At 51.9% G+C, this 19578-nt stretch overlaps 2 long non-coding RNA genes and 1 pseudogene across 2 annotated transcripts; 1 reads left to right on the forward strand and 2 right to left on the reverse strand.

Annotated features, from left to right (window-relative positions):
• Positions 1-6782: 6782 nt before the first annotated feature.
• LOC123331161 lies at positions 6783-9357 on the reverse strand. The gene is made up of 2 exons (XR_006547658.2): positions 9219-9357; positions 6783-6970 (listed from the first exon to the last, which is right to left on the reverse strand). It is a non-coding gene; the product is annotated as an uncharacterized LOC123331161 (long non-coding RNA).
• Positions 9358-9692: 335 nt separating this feature from the next.
• LOC123331160 lies at positions 9693-14769 on the forward strand. The gene is made up of 2 exons (XR_006547657.2): positions 9693-9806; positions 13419-14769. It is a non-coding gene; the product is annotated as an uncharacterized LOC123331160 (long non-coding RNA).
• A 116-nt stretch (positions 14770-14885) lies between these two features.
• On the reverse strand, positions 14886-18356 carry LOC102396852 (annotated as a pseudogene).
• Positions 18357-19578: the final 1222 nt, after the last annotated feature.

Here is a 19578-nt window from a genome sequence, read left to right on the forward strand (position 1 = left end):
TCTTTGACTTAGTACAATAATCTCTAGGTCCATCCACATTGCTGGAAATGTTAGTTTCATTCTTTTTCATGGCTGAGTAATTATTCCCGTGTATACACATACCACATCTCCTTTACCCATTCCTCCCTTGATGGACATTTAGGTTGCTTCCATGTCTTGAAAACCACACAGTCTTGATCCGATATGATTGCAAAGAGCAAGTTGGTCAGAATCGATTTCAGGGGCACAGACTTCTGTTTTAGCACTGGAAGCAGTTCTGATGGGACGACTCCACTCTGTCTGCTTCCCCAGCCCATCCCTTCTCTTTCTTCACTCACCTCTACATGGATGGTAAGGTTTGGCTGCTTCCCAGAGGTAACTTGTCCACGATCCTTCCTCTATAGTCATTTCCCGGGGCTGCTGTAACAAGGCACCACAAACGGGGAGGCTGAGACCACAGAAGTCGCCGGGCTCATGGTCCTGGAGGCTGAAGACCCTGGCTCGAGGTCGTCTTGGTGGGGCCCTGCTCCCTGCCACGGTCCTGGAGGAGGCCCTACTCAGGCCCCTCCTCAGTTCTGGGAGTTCCTCGACCTGTGGCCGCAGGAGCGTGGTCTTCTCCCCAGGTGCGCGTCTGGGTCTGCATTTCCCCTTTTTATTACAAGGACACCCGTGCCACTGGCTCAGGGCGCTTCCTGATCAAATCCTCATTTTAGCATGACTACCTCTGCATGGACCCTGTCTCCAAATCAAGTCACATGCCGAGGTCCCTGGGGGTTAGGACATAGCCATGTGAGTCTTTGCAGGGACAGTTCAACCCAGAGCATGTCCTCATTCTTCACGCACAAGAAATGGGATGCTGCCCTTTTGTTCTGCAGCGGATGGGCTGTGAACGTGAGGCTTGTCATACCCAAGCATGTTTATACTTAGACTCCCAGATTAGTGTATCTCTGAGTTCCAGACCCTCCTATGTCATAGCCTCGTCAGCATCTCCATCTGAATTTCCGGCTGGAGCCTCAAACCTGGTCTACACAGCACTATGCTCATGACTTTCCCCGGATCTGTTTCTCCACCGTCTTCCTCATCTCAAAAAATGGCAGCTCCATCCCTCCAGCTCATCAAGCCCCAAACCCAGCAGTTATTCTTGTCTCTTCTCTTGCCACCAGGAACCACGTCCAGGGCACCGTCCAGTCCTATTCCTTCCCTTTGTGCACACCCACGATCACCTCTGTCCCTCCCTCCTGGGGCCAAGACACTGCCACCACCCACCTGACTTTCGGCAGAAGCTTCCTACCTCGTCTCCTGAATTCTGGCCTTGTTCCCACTTCAGCCTACTTCAGCAGAGCAGCCAGAGTGCTCTGTCAAAACCAAAAATGAGAGTAAGATGCTGCTTGTCTTAGAAATGTCCAACACTCTTACAGCATCTCTGCTCCCACAGAGTAAAGGCCAAATCCACTACAAAGGCCGACAAGACCCCACCCTGTCCCCCAGATGCCTCTTACCTCATCTCATACTTGCTCACTCGGGTCATTCTCTGAACACTCCTGACCCAGGGCCTTTGCACTTCCTATTTCTCTGTCTAAAATGTTGCTCTCCAGTAATCTGCCACCTCTTTCAAGTTTTTGCTGAAAGTCATCTTCTCAGGGCGTCCTTCCTGACCAGAGTCTAACTTGCAAGCCCCCTTCCTGCTTCCCCTTATTCCCCTGGGAGCTTTGTATCTCTAACTTTTACCACCAGGTGACATAGATTTTACTTGTTTTACAATTGTCTATTCCCCTTTGCATCAGACTGTAAGTTCCCTGAGGGAAGGATTTTTCTCTTCTGCTTTATTCACGGCTGCATCCCAAGACCTATGCCAGATTGCTGGCACAGAGAAGACCCTGTGATATAAAGATTTGTTCACAGAACGAACACCTCTGACCCACCATCTGATGTTCTCCTCTGATGGAGAAATAAGGCATTAACAAAATTTATTTATCTGGCTGCGTTGGGCTCAGTAGTCGCTGTGTGGGCTTAATTGCTCTGAGGCATGTGGGATCAAACCTGCTCCCCTGCACTGCAAGGTGGATTCTTAAGCACTGGACCACCAGGGAAGTCCCCGTAAGGCATTTTTACCAATGTCAATGTGATAAGACAAATCTAACTTCCCTTGACACCTTGGCGTGAGACTGTTAGGTCTGAAAACCTTCTAAAGCAGGAAGGCAGCATGGTGAGCAATGTGGCATCCAGTCTCTGCCCCTCCAGAGACTGGGGGTTCCAGTTTGGCTTCTAACACTTACCAGCTGTGTGAGCTTTAAAGAATGACTTAACCTCTCTGAACCAGACTCCCTCACAGATAAGTTGTTACTGAAGCAAACTTGGGTCCCCTCACCCTCCTGAAATAAAGCCAATCTCCTGATACTGGGTTGTGGTGGAGGAAAGTGCAGCTTGCCTTGCAAGGCCAAGCAACGAGCACAGGCATCTCGTGCTGGAAAGGCCTGAACCCCTGATGGATTTCAGGGCGAGGGAGGGACAAGCAGCCCAGGAATGGTTTGCTGATTGGCTGGTGAGGTGATCGAGCGTCAACATCAGCTTTCTGGCTCCAACCCCTCCAGGGTCTGCACGCTTGGGGTCTGCATGCTTGGGGTCAGCACGCAGCTGATTTCTTCCACCTGGGGGGGATTTCCGACTCTGCTAAACAACCCGAGGATATGGTTCAGAATATCATCTATAGCCCTTGAAGAGGAACTGAAGGTCCTTGACTTTGCTTTATGGCTAAGCTCTTAGTTTGTCCTGATTCACTCTTTTCTTTTATTCCTGGGTTTCCTCACTTTTCTGATTAAATTTGCTCTTTGGAACTCAGGGAGGGCCTCGGAGGCTAAGGTCTTTCCACAGACGAGAGGCAGAGGGCACAGCAGGGCCCTCTTGGTGACAAAATGAGAATGATGTCTAACTTGCAAGGACGTGAGAATCAATTTACATAGAAAGATAACTGACACAGGCTGGCAGTCAATACATTCAAAGCATCACTGCAACTTCCAAGCTTCGACATACTTTTCAGCTTGAAGTTATTGATAAATATCTGTATCTTAGTCGTAATAGAGGAATGAGTTTCGTGAATCATTGTACTCTTTACTAGGGGAAAACAATACAATCAAACAGCACCTAGAATGACCTACAACTGTAATAAAAATTCTATTTTTTCCTTATTGAGAAAAGAGAAAAATGAGAAGAAATCATGTCATGTGTATTTTGTTTAGAGATCACTTTTCAAGTCATTTCACCATGGTCTTTTATTGATCGTGGGCTACACAGCCCTACTACTGAGGGGACTGAGCAATCCAAGTCTTAATAATTTTCTGCATGTCTCTTAAAAATCCTCAATTTCAAGCATCAAGGAGCCTTTGCTGCCTAAAAAAATTGGTCCAGAAATTGCTGACAACCCAGCTGCATTATCTTCCTGCTGTTTTTTTGGATAAGCCCAGCTTTGATCAAAGCCCTTCCAACCACCAGTTCCCTTTCATCTTCCTTTTTTTCTGGAGGAAGTGAATTTTGAACAGAGCATAAAAGGAAGTGACAGGTGAACAGAGGAGAAAGGAAGGCAGTCCCGTGGGGAGAATCTCAAGAGCCAGGGTTCGGAAGCAAGCAGAAGAGCATCCTTGGATGACAGCAAGCAAATCTGCCTGGAAACGCAGGGGGCTTCCACTGAATAGGGAGAGAAAAGCTGCGGTCTCGGGGGGCATGATGGAGCGGAGGAGGGCCTTTGCTGACCAGTCAGAGATTGGCTTGTTTTTGTGGCTCTACGTGTTGCTGGAGGCTTAGCACAGATACATCTTGAGCGGCTAGAATATGGAGAAGGTCGTGCTTGCCCAGGAAGGAGGCAGGCTGGAGGAGCAGAGGGGTGGGCACCCTGCCACATGAAGCATCTCTGGGCCAACAAGCATCCGGGAGGGGACCCGGAAACCAGAAAGACACGGCATCCTAAGGGGCTCAGAAGCAAGCCATGGGCAGCCTGGAGGGGCCCAGAGATGGAAAGGAGACGTGAAGGCAAGGCAGAAGCCCAACAGGCAGTCCCATTTCAGCACCTGGAAACTTCCCTCTCAACGCAGCTCTTCCCAGGGTTCTGCAGGGCAGGGGTCAGCCCAGCACACAGGCCTCCTCCACCTGGAAGGACGGCGACCGGCTGAGGTGGGAAGATCCTGGCAACTGCAGTTCATTAGAGGCAGCTGCTGTTTGCGGGGAGCTCAGCGTGTGTCTCAGAATCGACAGACCATGGGAAAGCTCACCCTCGATAACCGACTGACTCGGCACTGCCATGGCTTCCTGGAGGCCGTGCTCTGCTGTCACTGTGTCTGTATCCACGTCTTCCTCAGAGTCTCGGGATGCAGTCATGAAGATCGGCGTGGTCTCTGCTGTTGTTTCCAGATCTGCGTTACCAGGAGCCAGTAAATCAAGCCCCTCACTGCTTCCATCCCCTCACTTTCCAAAAAAGTCATAAACAGGGAAAGAAAAGCGCCCTCGCTGCAGCAACCCGAGGGTGTGAATTAGATGTGGTCCTGTGCCCATGAGTCATCTTCCTCCACGCTCCTTCCCAGGGATGCGCTTTCGATAAACACGAAAACCCACCTCTACCCCCAAGGATGCACTGAACTGAGCCGAGGGCTTCTGTTTCCTGCCATCTGCACTCACTGTGTCCGCTCTAGAGTTCCATTCTGCCAGACAGTCCCTTTATGCAGCACATGGGGTCCCCAAAACCCCAATCAAGCAAAATTCTCTTTCATCAAGTCCAATTTTAAGTATCCTGCTGCTGCTGCTGCTAAGTCGCTTCAGTCGTGTCCAACTCTGTGCGACCCCATAGACGGCAGCCCACCAGGCTCTGCCATCCCTGGGATTCTCCAGGCAAGAACACTGGAGTGGGTTGCCATTTCCTTCTCTAATGCATGAAAGTGGAAAGAGAAGTCGCTCAGTCGTGTCTGACTCTTCACGACCCCATGGACTGCAGCACACCAGGCTCCTCTGTCCACGGGATTCTCCAGGCGAGAGCACTGGAGTGGGGTGCCATTGCCGAAGTAGAAAGCTCTTTCTTAAAAAAAAAACAAAGAATCTTTGTAGTTTATTGGAATTTTGAAGTTCCGGATGCTTTCATGTCTGGGGACATGGGCATTATCTTAGATACTTAAGGCCAGTGTTTCCTAAAGAATAATGACTGTTAGGAGGCACATGAGGCCTTCGCGGTCACTGGAATAATTCCCTCGGTTTTCACCTTTCACTAGCAGCTTCCCCTCACACCACTTCTGTTGCCGCTCTCCTTCACACCTGATTTGAGATCTCTACTCAGAATTCACCCTCTCAGGGCATCCCCCTGGCCCCCCAACCCACTGAGCCAGGCGTTTTCAGTCTTGACTGTGCCTGGGAATACCAGAAAGCTTCAGAAAACATTGATGCTTTCCAGGTCCCGGGCTTCCCTTGTGGCTCAGCTGGTAAAGAATCCGCCTGCAATGCGGGAGACCTGGGTTTGATCCCTGGGTTGGGAAGATCCCCTGGAGAAGGGAAAGGCTACCCACTCCAGTATTCTGGCCTGGAGAATTCCATGGACTGTACAGTCCATGAGGTCACAAAGAGATGGACACAACTGAGCGACTTTCACTTTCTAGGTCCTACCCCAGAGCTTCTGACTGAACTGGTCCGGGGTATACTGTGGGCAGTGGGACTTTTGGACTGACTTTTAATTACTTTGATAGATTTGATGGTTTCCTTTGAAGGGACCTCTATGGAGGCTTTATCACATAGGCATGATTGGTTACGTCAAAGACCATTGGTGATTAAACTTTATCTCCAACTCTCTACCTCTCTTCCCACCCCAGAGATTGCGTGGAGGGGTGCTGAGCATTCTCACCTAATCACAGAGTAGAACCCCTGGCAACCCAACCCCATCCTTCTGCTACTGCTACTGCTGCTAAGTCGCTTCAGTCGTGTCTGACTCTGTGCAACCCCATAGATGGCAGCCCACCAGGCTCCCCCATCCCTGGGATTCTCCAGGCAAGAACACTGGAGTGGGGTGCCATTGCCTTCTCCAATGCATGAAAGTGAAAAGTGAAAGTTAAGTCGTTCAGTCATGTCCGACTCTTTGCAACCCCATGGACTGCAGCCCACCAGGCTCCTCCGCCCATGGGATTTTCCAGGCAAGAGTACTGGAGTGGGGTGCCATTGCCTTCTCCAACCCCATCCTTAGGTTACCTAAGAACTTTCCAAAGTCACTTCGCTAACATAACAGAAGACACCTTTATAGTTCTCAGTGCTTAGGGAAATGCTAAAAAGGGTTTTAGAAGCTCTGTGCCAGGAATGGGGACAAAGATGAAATATATACTTTGTATAAGCCGCAATGTCACAAAGTTGCACAGAGCTATGGACAAAGCTTCACAGGAGAACCCTCCCCTGTGCCTGAGATATAGGGCACACGAGGCCTGTACAGCACACTCAGGGGCCTCTCGGAGCGCCTCCCCTTAGGCACTTGGCCAGATCAAGGGGGCACTCCAGGTGGAGAGTTTTGGAAAAGGAAGGCAGCTGCTTCTGCAACTTCCAGTTCTACCAAATTGCAAGTGGTGCTGAGAAACGTAAGCACCAGTTTCTAAAAGTGAGGAGCTGTGCTCCTTACGGGTCCAGCCCTGATCGCGGGGGCGCTGAGCCTCTGCCCACGTGACCTGAGGTCGGGAGACCCACAGGTTCTTATGTCACAAAACACTTTCTTCATCTTTCGTTTCGCACCCAGGAAGTCAATCTTCCGGTGAGAATGTTGCCTCTCGAGATACAATGCAGATAGGTTGTCAGGGAGGATCACTCATGTCATCTCTTTGCGTAGGAAGCTGGAAGGGAGTCTGGCAATGGGATGGAATGATGCCACCCTCTGCGTAGCGCTGTTGATGTCTTCGAAGGGTGGGTGACATCATTAATGCCTGATGACAATCTAGGAGGAGAGTCGTCCGGCGTCCGGATCCCCCTTTTCTCGAGAAGGAAACTGAATGTGGAGGAGATGTTCGGTGAGTTACCGGGGCTCAGCACCTGAGCCGGCAATCTTTTTAAAATTGTGGTGACGTTGGTCTATAACGTAAGTTTCACATGCTGGTCACTCAGTCGTGTCTGACTCACACAACCCCATGGACTGTAGCCACGAGGCTACTCAGGCTCCTCTGTCCACAGAATCTCCTGGGCGAGAATCCTGGGGTGGACCGCCATCCCCTTCTCCAGGTTCCCTGTGTCCACCATGAGTCTGCCTTCTGTGTACACTGCAGTGTGCTCACCATCATGTCCAGTTTCCAACCATACACTTGAGCCGCTTTGCCCATTTCACCCTCCCCCACCTTCTTCCCCTTAGTAACTACCACCCTGCTCTCTGTATACCCCTGTATACCCCAAGAAAAGCCCTAAAGACCTTGCTGAGCTGAGCCCCAGCAACCTCCAGGAGGAATACCGAAGCAAAGGGAAAGCAGAAGGGGCCCCCGGCCCAGCTTGGCTGCCCTTCCCTCCACTCTGCTGGGGCCCCGCTATCACCGCCCCAAGCTGGCCTAGGGTCTCAGGCCTCAGTGCCGGGGTCCCGCTATCACTGCCCCAAGCTGGCCTAGGGTCTCAGGCCTTGGTGCTGGGGCCCCGCTATCACTGCCCCAAGCTGGCCTAGGGTCTCAGGCCTCGGTGCTTCCGGCACGTTTCCTGAGACAGAAACACCTCCTGGCTGGGCCACTCCACTTGTCAGCATTAACTTCTCAGGGTGCTTACAAGATGCTTCAGCAAATAACTTTAGTCTGTTCCATTTTTATTTTTCTATCTATATCCCGTCACAGTGCAAAAGAATGGCCACAGTTTGTGCAAATACACGCATGTGTTTACACCATTTCTAGATACACAGTAAATAGTCCTAAACGCACAGCACGTGAGCGGGCGGTTCTCAGGTCACTCCGCTTTCTCCCCAAGTCGTGAGTCATCCCTTCCCGGGTTTCGTAAAGACCAGGATGCTGGTTCTGACCACCAGACTCCCCTGATACTTGGTCTAGGCTGGGATTTGGGTGGGGGCTTCCGCCACTCTCCGGAGCCCGGGCGTCACGTCCTACGCACCCGCTGCAGCTCCGGGGCTCACCCTTCTGTCTGGGAAGGTTACTGTCCCAGTAGCCCCTGGAAGGGCTGGGGTGTGTCCACAGGCGGCACATGGGGAGGGGCCCAGCCAGCCTCAGGCATAGATGGGCGTCTCGACAGCCTCTCCCGGACACTCCGGGGCCTGAGCAGGTAGCTGTCATGGAACTGTCACTCCGCACGACCAGTAAACAGCTCCTGTAACTCTTGAAATGGTCGCAAGTGCAGCGCTGTGGGCTCAGCCTCCAGGGGCGCCCCGTGGTACGCCCCTGCCCAAGTCCAGTCCACCCAGCAACCCCGGCCCACCCTCACCCTTCCCCTCCCCATTCCCCGTGCTGCTCCCAGCCCGATGACCCTCCCTCTCCCTCCTCCCTGGGTGGGAGAAGAAAACTGGCCTGCCTTTCCCTTTGAGTCTAAAAGGCCTGTTTGGGGAAAAGCGTTAAAAACTGTACTTTCATTTTGCCTTCGTTTCCTATTCCTAGCATAGTGATCCGTTTCTCCTCGAGGCTGCATCACATCTGCCTCCCACTCCCAGGACAGCCCATTCGGGGAAGAGAGAAAAGAGAAAGTACCCTCTATCTGTTCCCTCTTCTCCTTTAGAAAAGTGTGTTGGTTGCTGAGTTGTGTCCGACTCTCTGACCCCATGGACGTTAGCCCGGCAGGCTCCTCTGTCCATGGGATTCTCCAGGCACGAATACTGGAGTGGGTTGCCATGCCCTCCTCCAGGGGATCTTCCCAACCCAGGGATCGAACCCGGGTCTCCCCCATTGCAGGTGGATTCTTTACCTCTTCTCTAGAATCAAGATCTAATTTTGTTCAGAGCGGAAAAGTGCTTAGTTAAAATACTGTTTCCCAGACTCCCTTGCAGTGGAGCACAGTCTGGCTCACAGTTCTGACCAGTGAGGCCTAAGTTCTCACTGAGGTGGGGCTTCCAGGGACTTTCTTTAACGAGGGTTCAGTTAGAGAGCAGCTGCACTCTGGGCCCTTCCTCCTGTAAGATGTTCCCTCCTGGAACGTGAACTTGATAGCTGGAGCTCTCGTAATCCTGTTGCGACCATGAGGACAGAACAGGACGGACACCCAGAAAGACATAAATTGCTGAAGATACTACAACCCTGCTGCACCAGCCCCGGGCGCCTTACCTCCTGATTTTTAACTAAAGGAGAGAGGGAAAAAAATCTTCATTTTTGCCTAAATGAATTCTTACTTGATACATCCTTTTATATAAGATGTTTCTCTTAAAAAATAAAGCTCTCAAAGTCATTGCAAACAGAACATCTTGTTTAACAGCCGCAGAGCTGCTTGGCTCTGCCTCTGCATCGTCACCTGGTGTGCTTTAAAAACGTCGGTGCCTGGGTCCCCCTCAGAGATCCTTAGGTAAGTCGGTCTGGGGCAGAGCCTTAGGCAGTAGGATTTTTAAAGCTCTCAGGGTGATTATGATGTGCAGCTGCGGGCCCCAAAACCCTGCTGTTCTAGTTTCCAAGGCAAGAATAACTGGTTAATTGATTCCTTCTGCTGCTCTCATTAGACACTAATGGGCACCGTGGTGGACCGTGTCCGTAGCCCGGAGGTTTATCAGCGTCACCTGCTGGGCTAATTAAAGCGCAGGTTGCTGGCCGCGCGCCCAGGGCTTTGGCTTTACTGGGCCTGGGGTCGGCCGGAGAATCTGCATTTCTAACAAGCTCCCAGGATGCCGATGTGGTAGTGAGGGGCCAGAGCAACAAAACCAGGTATCTGTTTTTCATCCCCAGGCCCTTCCTGCTCTGCCACCCCTCTGGGCCCCGAACATATGGCTTTGCTCTACTCTTGTGCCCTCCTTGTAAAGCAGAACATTAGCTTGCTCCCTCAGAAAGGACTTTTAGGCAGTACCACCCTAGAAGCTTAGGCCAAGACCCTTCCCTCCTCTGTCTGAAAAAACCTTCACTGTCTTCCAAGTTTCCACTCAGAGGTCACCTCCTTCAGGAAGTCTTCCTTTCAGCCCCCACATCTGTGCTCCCAGAGGCCTTGGTCCCTCTGTCTCTTTGCACTTGAGTGCAGTTGCCTTGTTGAATCCATTTTCTCCTAAGACAGAAACAACGCTTTCTCTCTCTATGCCTGAGATTCGGCTGAAGCTCCAATACTTTGGCCACCCGATGCAAAAAGCTGACTCATTGGAAAAGACTGATGCTGGGAAAGATTGAGGGCAGGAGGAGAAGGGGACAACAGAGGATGAGATGGTTGGATGGCATCAGTGACTCAATGGACATGAGTTTGAGCAAACTCTGGGAGTTGGTGATGGACAGGGAGGCCTGGCGTGCTGCAGTCCATTGGGTTGCAAAGAGTTGGATGTGACTGAGTGACTTAACTGCCCTGGTCTCTGTCTTCCTCACCCTCCACACTTTGCTTTGGGGACTGTCGGTGTTATTTTGCTCGGCAGAAGTTGTCTTGGTGGCACCCCAAGCCTCCTGCCCTTTCTACCTCTTGTTCTGAAGTTCCTGATCCCGGAGTTGTTGCTCAGAACAGTGGTGCTCACCTGGGGGTGATTTTCCCCCCCTTCGGGGGCTCTGTCCACCTCTGGAGATATTTCTGGTTGTCACACCTGGGAGGCTCTACCAGCCTCTACTGGGTCCAAGCCAGGGATGCGGCTCAATGTCCTCCATCCTTCCGACAGTTACCAACGACAGAGAATCCTCTGGCCCAAACTCAGTAGTGCGAGGCTGAGAGACCCTTCCCCCTAAGGCCTCCCTGGGAGTGGAGAGGCCCCTCTGCCCTTGGCCCAGAGCGCTGGGTGGGTTGGTTAGTGCCGGTCAATCTGTAACACAACAGCTCCTGGGGGTGGGCTGAAGGGGTCTCCAGCACCAGCACAGCTGAGAATCCTCAAGCTGGTGATGGTGGTGATGACGGCTAAGAGTCATTCTGAGCTGAGGCCTGCGGTGCACGAGGCAGGCCCTCCTGGGCTCAGGGGCAGCTGAGCAGAGCTGGAGCCTCCGGCCGCACCTCAGAGACAGAGGGACAGCGCCGTCTTTGTAGGAGAGCTGCTAGGAAGGAGAAGCCTCACAGAGCCGAGGAACTGGCAAGACGGTCTCAGGGAGGACCGTACCTGGGCGCCCTCGGGAACCGAAGCCTCTGCCCCCATCGCTGCAAGGCCTTGGCTCAGTGGCTCTGGGAAACGGACAGGAACCCTGGCAGGAAATGGATCCTGGGTGGGCCGAGCTCACGAAGAAGTGCCCTGAAGCTGTTTGCTGGATCCTGGCTGGCAGCTCTTTTCAGACGAGCTTCTCCTGACCCACGACGCGGTGTGTGGTGCTCAGAGCAGCGCTCCTCGACACCCGGAAGAAATCAGCCTCTGTGGGGCCGGCCCCGGGGGCCCAGGGGCCTCAGAGGAGGCTGTGGTTTGTCTCCAAGATTTCAGAATGTAGTGTAGAAGGTAGGATCCTTCCAGAGATGCAAAGAGAACGTCCCAATGGAACCAGCTAAGCACTAAGAGCACATGTGTCTATCACAAGATACTGGAGAGCAGAAGGCTGCCCACAGGAGGGCCTGAAACGCAGACTAGAGGCCTTGGTGTATGCTTAGGCGAATGACTATTGCTTCAAGTCAGAGCTCCTTAGCCCTCAGAGGGTCAAGGACCCTCATGATGGTTGGATGACAGCTCTGGACCCTTACCCTAGGAAAGTGCTTCGATGCATAAAAGGTCATTGTCAGCTTCGAGGGGTTGGAGGATCACCCTAGTTGCATCCCTGGACTTGGGATTTAATGCATCCATCCTCAGGACCAGAGAAATGCCAGCATTTCAGGCTGGCATCTGGCAAGAAATAACCACAGAGCAGATGTTCAGATGATTAAAGACAAGGTGTTTGGCAGGAAAAGAAGCCAGTGGATGAGAGAGACAGGCAGCTGCATAATTGTAACAGTATGGATATTGGCCAAAAGGAAATATTGATTAGCAATTATATGGTCCAGTGAGTGGGAACAGGTCCCTGGAGCCAGGCATGCAATTCTTGGCTTTACCAATCATTTATGTAGCCAACAAATATTTAACACAAACCCACTGTGTGTGAGCTGAGGATACAGCAAGGTTTCTTTGTGCCCAACCTTCCAGGCTGGACACGGAAAATAAACAAGTCATGTCAGGTGGTGAAGAGCGTTAGAACAAGGGGGGGAAGGCTTCACTGAAATGACAGCTTTGAGCAGCTACAAGAATAGGTGAAGGAGTGAAGTGTGCACATGTCGGGGGGCAGGTTCTGGACAAGAAGCAGCAGGTGCAGATGTCCTGGGACAGAAGCACACTTGGCACGTTTGAGGCTCAGCAAGCTGGTGGGTGTGCCATGGAGCGAGCAAGAGGAAGAGCAGGAGATGAGGTCTGTCTGCGAGGGAGGTATGGGATCCTTGGGTTTTGTTCTCAGTGGGATGAGAAGCCATTAAAGGATCATGAGCAGGGAAGTAACACAATCTCATTTAGGTTTTTAAAATTAATTGAGCGCCAGTGGAGAAAGTGAATGGGAGTGGTCAACATTCTCATGATAATATTAATAACAGTCATATTCTCTTGCTTTATCAGATAAGTTATTCACTCTTCCTCGATCTTGATGTGGGGTCAGCAAACTTTTTCTGTAAATGGTCAGATAGTAAATATTTTAGGCTTTGTGGACCATATGGCCTCTGCCATCTTACTCCACTCTGCCTTTGGAGCTTGAGAACAGCCATTACAGCTGATAAATGAATGACCCTGGCTATGATCTAGGGGACGAGCCATCCCAACCTGCCTGGGACAGATGGGTTTTCTGGAATCTAAGAGTCGCCTCTTTCCTAGCTCAGCTGAGATAATGTGGGCAAGTGGGGATGGTTGGCGAATTCCAAGAAACCTTTGTGAATGCTGAAATTTGCATTCTGTGTATATTTTACATATCATGAAATAATATTCTTTTAATCTTTTCCCCAATACTTAAAAAAACATAAAAGCTGTGTTTCGCTCACACAAAAACAGTCTGCGTTTGACCCACAGGCTGTAGGCTGGCAACCCCTGGCCTTGAGGACCCATCAGTGACAGGCACGACCATGCACACCTGCCCTTCTGTGTCCCCCTCCATCGGGCCGCCAGGGATCCCAGCCCCTGCCCACCTCTCTAGCCCCATCCCCTGCAGGTCCCTGTGTTCCTGCTGCACCAGCTGGCTTCAGGGTCTTTGTGTGTTCCAGACTCCATTCTGCTTGAAGACTTGACACGTGCTGTCCCCTTTTCCTGAGAATTCTTCCCCTACCTTTTCATCTGGAGAAGGACTAGCTCCTGCTCAGAGTGAGAGTTACATGTTACTCTCTGCTTTAGACTTTCTCATACACACGCCGTTTGTTTTTTCTGCCCCAAGGTTGACCAGCAGCCTATGTCCTGGCCTGGAGTGAAAGACACTCCAGCGGGAATACAACCAGTTCTCTGGCTTAGGAATCCAAACTGCGATACGGGGAAGGAGAAGTCATTTGGTAGCATAAGAAGAAATTGAAAAGATGCCCCATGGAGGCAGGCAAGCAGAAACCATGAAGTGGTAGGGCCATGAGGCCCCAAAGAAGCAGAACATAGGCGTAAGCAGTAGTCACAGTTGAGCAGAAGCTGGAGGCAAGGATGGAAGCGGAAAAGGCGGCAGGAGGAGCAGCCGTTGCCATGGCTGAGGCTTGACTCACAGCTACAGCCTGCGGGGCGACCAGACTCTCCAGGCTCTGGGGTGCCCTTGAGTCCTGACTATCTTTCCACTCTCTGCAAGGCCTTGCCTTATGACTGTTTGGGGGCTTCCGTGTGATTCCTGTCCTCTGGCTGCCATGTAACCCCTTCCAAAAAAGCTCTCCCCAGCTCAGCACCTTACACGTAGTAGGTATGTGTGTGATGTGAAATGTGTAAGGATCTCATCACTTGAGACAATCTTAGAAAAAACTGCTTCCTGCAATCAAAACTTCCTACCACACCACTTACATTCTGAGCTCATGATTTGTATCCACTTTCTTGGGGATGAATATAGGACTCTTTCCATGTCTTCCACAGTTCAGCACATCGATCGCTGTAACTGCTGAGCAAAGGATCCTATCTGGAAGAGCCTGAGCTCATGGAGAGACACGGGTGTGTGTGGGCTCAGTCACTCAGTCGTGTCTGATTCTTTGCGACCCCATGGACTGCAGCCCACTAGGCTCCTTTGCCCTGAGATTTCCCAGGCAAGAATACTGGAGTGAGTTGCCATTTCTTTCTCCAGGGGATTTCCTAACCCAGGGATCGTACCTGGGTCTCTTGCATCTCCTGCATTGGCAGGCAGATTCTTTACCACTGAGCCACCTGGGGAGCCCAGAAAAAATCTCCAGTACAAGTTGGTAGGGTGCTGGGAGGGGGACCCTAAATACAGCAGGTGCCCATCCAAAGGGTGGGTGACAATCTCTCACTTCTTTGTATCCAGCAGCTATTGAGAGCCAAGTGGGAGACAGAATATGCTGTCTGGAAGATAGGCAGCCTTAAGAAATGAGAAGGACTTTAATTGGCTCTTAACTGGGCTAAATGTGCCAGGAAAGTGAAGAGACTGGTTCTCCAGGTGGAACAAGATTAGTTCTCATCTGGCATGTTTAATGGGTCAGCAGACACTCAATCGAACAAGCTCTTCCACTCCTCTCCCTCTCTGCCGCAAGCCTTTGAAAACTCATTTTATCAAAATTAAAGCTAGATTCTGCTGTCTGCTGCTGCTGCTAAGTCACTTCAGTTGTGTCCGATTCTGTGCGACCCCATAGACGGCAGCCCACCAGGCTCCCCCGTCCCTGGGATTCTCCAGGCAAGAACACTGGAGTGGGTTGCTATTTCCTTCTCCAGTGCATGAAAGTGAGAAGTGAAAGTGAAGCCACTCAGTCGTGTCCGACTCTTCGCAACCCTATGGACTGCAGCCCACCAGGCTCCTCCGTCCATGGGATTCTCCAGGCGAGAGCACTGGAGCGGGTGCCATCGCCTGCTCCTATGCATCACTATGCTACATTAAATAACAGCGCACTTGGACACAGTCAGGTATCCTGTGGCCTCACGTGAAGTGAAGGGCAGCAATATCCCCAGAGAAGAAGCTCCAATAAATGGCCTGAGAAATGGACAATTCATGGAGATTTAAGGCAAAGGAATGGTATCAGAGGGGAGGAGAAGGCGGAAGGAAGGGAACTATATATGAGGGAACTTCCGGAAACATCAGAGAAGCTCACAGCTCCATTATCATAATCCAGAAACACTCCAATCCTACCTGGAAGCCTTTTCACAAACTGGACTAAGGGTGGGGAGGTGGTGGAGAGAACATACTGACTGTTCACCTTTGTCGAACACAGAAAAAATGCTTCTTCAGCACCAGTACTGATACTGGCATCACTTGTGAAGATGCTTTTACAGCCCCCAGAACCCAGCTGGAGGACTGGGCCACGTCCAGCTCCCAGCAATGCCTCCCGGAGGTGAAGGCCCGAGCTCCCCAGGCAGGATATGGCACACGCCCCGCCCATCCCCCCCCCGCCCCCCCGGGACTGTCTGGACGCGTGGGGTGGTCATCCTCAGACATCACACTTGCATCATCGAGGATCGCATGGTGAACGGTCGCTGTCCGACTCAGAACATTGTTGACGCTGAAGTTGTTCTGCATGTGTAGGAATGCAGAGACAGGCCAGGAAGGGAGCTCTGGGTTCACGGGCTGAGGCTTCTGCATCTGTGCCAAATCAGTTTCCAGCACATTTTCCAAGCCCTGGAGCGGCTCCGTGTCCAGTTTGAGGCACATCCCATTAGCTCTCCGTACATTTCTTTCAGCCTTTCTCTCTGTTGAGTCATTCTGAACATGCTCTCCTTGAGCTGTAGACGAATGTCCTTGGCCTCTTTCTTCAGGGCCTGCAGATGCAGCTGCTCCTCCTCCTGGAGCAAAATGTATATCCTCTGGTACTAAGCTGTAATCAAGAGCTTCCTTAAGGCCACATATTCCTTAAATGACTGAATTTTTTCAGCTTCCTGGTTTAGAATTTGCATTCTTCTCTCCTTTTCCATAAAGAGCCCATTCTCTCCAGAAGTTTCTCCCGGGATTCCTCAGCAGCCCTGTGTATCGGCCTGTGGCTGTGAGCTGCGTGCTCGGGGCGTTCGGAGCAGGCCCACAGAGCAGGGTCTGGTCAGCCTCACAGAAGAGGCCTTTGGTGTATCACACAGAGCTGCTCCTCAGAGCTGGGGTCGTGGTCAGCTCTGGCCTGCCAGCCAAAGGCTCAGACAGGGACGGCAGAAGTTGTGCCCACGGTTTATGGAGACGGGGTCCAGGAAGTAGTTCATGCAGATGGAGCAGGTGACTCCCTTCTGAGGCAGCTCCTAATGAATTAATTTGGAATACTCGGGTAATGAAATCCTTGCCAACCGCAGCGGTTGTAACGGGCAGGGACAAGTCCTGCCTGTAGGGGGCAGTATTGCAAGAAGCGAGCGGTCCCGGGCTCAGAGCGCTGGGAACGGGACTCGCGCCCGAGCGCCTTAGTTGGAGGTCTTAGCACTGGCGTTCTAGGAAGGAAGGGAAAGTCCCAGTTGAATGAGATTTTAAAGGAATTTTACCTAGCTCCTTGGCGAAATTTAAAATTCTTCACATACACATGCACCACAAATACACATACATGAGCACGCATGTGTGTGCACACAGACACACACACCCCTGCCAAATAGTAAAACGTGTTTCTTTCACTTAAAAGGCGGTCTTGTTTCTGAGGCTGTTTGGCTGTACTTTTGAGAGGGGAGCGCCCCACCAGATACGAACTCCCAGGTTCGGAGTTCCACTGCTTTCTGGGGAACTGCCGGGAAACGTTTGGGAGACAAAAGGTAACCCAACCTCTGTCGAGCTGAAAACTTCTACACTTCACTCGTCAAGGTCACGACTGAATTTCTCTTTAATCGGGTGGCCGCCTGAAGCCCCCGAGTGCTGTGTCTTTCCCTTATTCATGCCTTTCTCTCACACCACGGATGGCGATTCATCCTTCTTCCTCCCCCGCCCCCCGTATCCCTTCTCTTTCCTTCACAGAATCTGCTGTTCAGCTCTGCCCTCATTTGCCTACATCCTCACTAGACTGCGTAGTCCATACATAAATTCTGGGAGACCACCTCAGCTCTGCATTCAGTGACCAGCTTGGCACCTGGCATGTAGTAGGAACACGCGGTTGATGTTGGCTGAATGAATGTCTTCATCTTGGAATCCCATGCAGAGTGTTTAAATATTCTAACAGAAAGCCAGAAGGAAATTGAATATTCAAGGGAAGAAAGTGGATGCCCCCACCGGCCTTCCTCCCCACAGGCCCTAGTGGCGCCCGCCATGCCTTTGCCCCCAGTGGCTTCCTTGAGCCCCTGCCAAAGGAGGGGGAACGGATGGGCAGACGGACGTTTGACTGCTGGCCTCGGGCTGGCTCTTCACGACAGGGAAAGAGGCAGGGGTGCTGTGACAGGGACCCCGGCTGCATCGTGAAAGAACCAACTCACAGCTCACCGAGCTCCTGTGAGGACTGTTCTTCACGCGTGTAACTGAAGAGCACTCGAATCCAGCCCCCAACTCCTCCTCGGGCCCCTCAGCAGATCCCGAGCTGCCCCTGAAGCTGGTGAGTGGAGAAGTAAAAAGAGCTAGATCTTTCCCTCACAGCCCTGCCACCCAACCCGACAAATGGCCCTGGACTTACAACCTGTTGGCAAGCTGCCTCGTCAAAATACATGAGTGATTATTTTCCCAACAGTAACTTAAAAAAAAAAAATGTATAACCTCAAACATTCAGGGTTTCTCCATCTGAAAAGACATGGAGGGCATAGCTAAAGCCTGTGGTGCCCTGTCTGAGGCTCCGTGATGGTATCTAGTGCCCCGAGGCCTCTGTGTCTTCATTTGGGTGACGACCCAACAACTCCTGGATGGAGAGCAGCTGGGGAAAGGGACGGGGCCTTTTTCCCTGTGTCCCCAGAGCCCGGGACAATACCAGACACACAGTCACCACACAAGCCTTGTCTGTCCAGGGAATGGGAAGGATGCAGAGGAAGCACGTCATCACAGACTGTCCTCCGAAGTCTAGAATACCAAACTGGGGCCGGGGGGGCGGGGGGCGGGCGGGGGTTTCCTTGAAGACTGAGGAAGACAGTTCTCAGATGAACAAAAGAGTGGGGGACTTGACATGGTGTCTCTCGACTCAGCAAGCGCTGCTTGACTCCCATTCATGCCCACTCTTGGCAGGTGATACTCAACAGACCACCACAGGGATGAAGCGGCCAGGCCAGCGTCCACCTCGGCCACAGACAGATGGGACGATGGCCTGGGCATATTCCTTAACCTTCTGGGCTTCCATTTCCTCACGGAAACAAAGAGGAAATGGGTTTCTAGTTCTAACAATATACTGTCTTCTGATTCAAGGAAGTAACCAAGCAGAAAACATAGATTTAAGAAGCATTGAAAAAACAAGGGTAGAATAGCTATCTATATATGGTAACTGTTATGCCACCTCACAGGCCCTCCTTGGGGCTAGATGGAACACTGGGCAGGCCCTCAGTGGCAACAGGCACGTTCCAGGTACCCACTGTTCTAAGGTGAAAGGATTTGCCTCGCAAAGTGCAGCCTATCTCCTGTGGGAAGGAGACGTCTTAACGTGGCTGCCTGGGCTGTCTGCCCACGTGGGATTTTAACAGCACTTCCAAGGGAACCCTTTCATCTTTCAAATGACATTCGGAGTCAGTCAGTGTCCCTGGGATGCTTTTTGCAGGCAACTAGCAGTAATCATCCCAGTGGGAGCTGGAGAGATGCAAGCTGGGCTGGCGAAGGAGGCTGTGATTAGAGATGTGGGTGTCGGGCTGGAGGAGACGTGGCCTCACTACGTGTGCTTCCCACAGACCTGCAGGAAGAGCGGGTCCCCAGCCCTGAATGCGGCGCAAACTCAGGCAGGAATTGCAGCGAGCTGTTATGTGAGCCAACCTGGCGGAAAGGACGCAGGTTGTCCTTTTTTGGGGCCCCCTGTTTAATTCCATCTGGGCATAATCTCGAGCTTCCCAGGTGGCTCTAGTGGTATAGAGCCCACCTGCCAACACACATAAGGGACACGGGTTCCATCCCTGGGTGGGGAGGATCCCCTGGAGGAGGAAATGACAATCCACTCCAGTGTTCTTGCCTGGAGGATCCCATGGACAGAGGAGCCTGGCGGGCTGCAGTCCATAGCTTTGCCAAGGGTCAGATACAACTGAAGTGACATAGCACGCACGCACAAGCAAAACCTCAGGGTGAGTGCGAGTGAAGAGGGACGCGAGAGGGCAGCCTGGAACTGTTGCTGAGCCTGTGGACGCACTCTGGGGCAGGCAGTGCCTCGAGGTTGGCCGGGTCCCTAAGTTTGCTGGTCTGTGTCCGAATAGTTTGGCCACCTGCTTCCTGATCCCAAACTACTGCTTAGATGTTCCTTTTCTACCATTATCTTTGACTTCCCGGTTTCAGAGTTTCATGGTATTTGGCTTTCTCTGCATCTGAAGAACTCATAGGGAAAGATCGTCCTATGACTTAC

The sequence above is a fragment of the Bubalus bubalis genome, chromosome 22, assembly GCF_019923935.1.
Source record: "Bubalus bubalis isolate 160015118507 breed Murrah chromosome 22, NDDB_SH_1, whole genome shotgun sequence".
Lineage (NCBI taxonomy): Eukaryota > Metazoa > Chordata > Mammalia > Artiodactyla > Bovidae > Bubalus > Bubalus bubalis.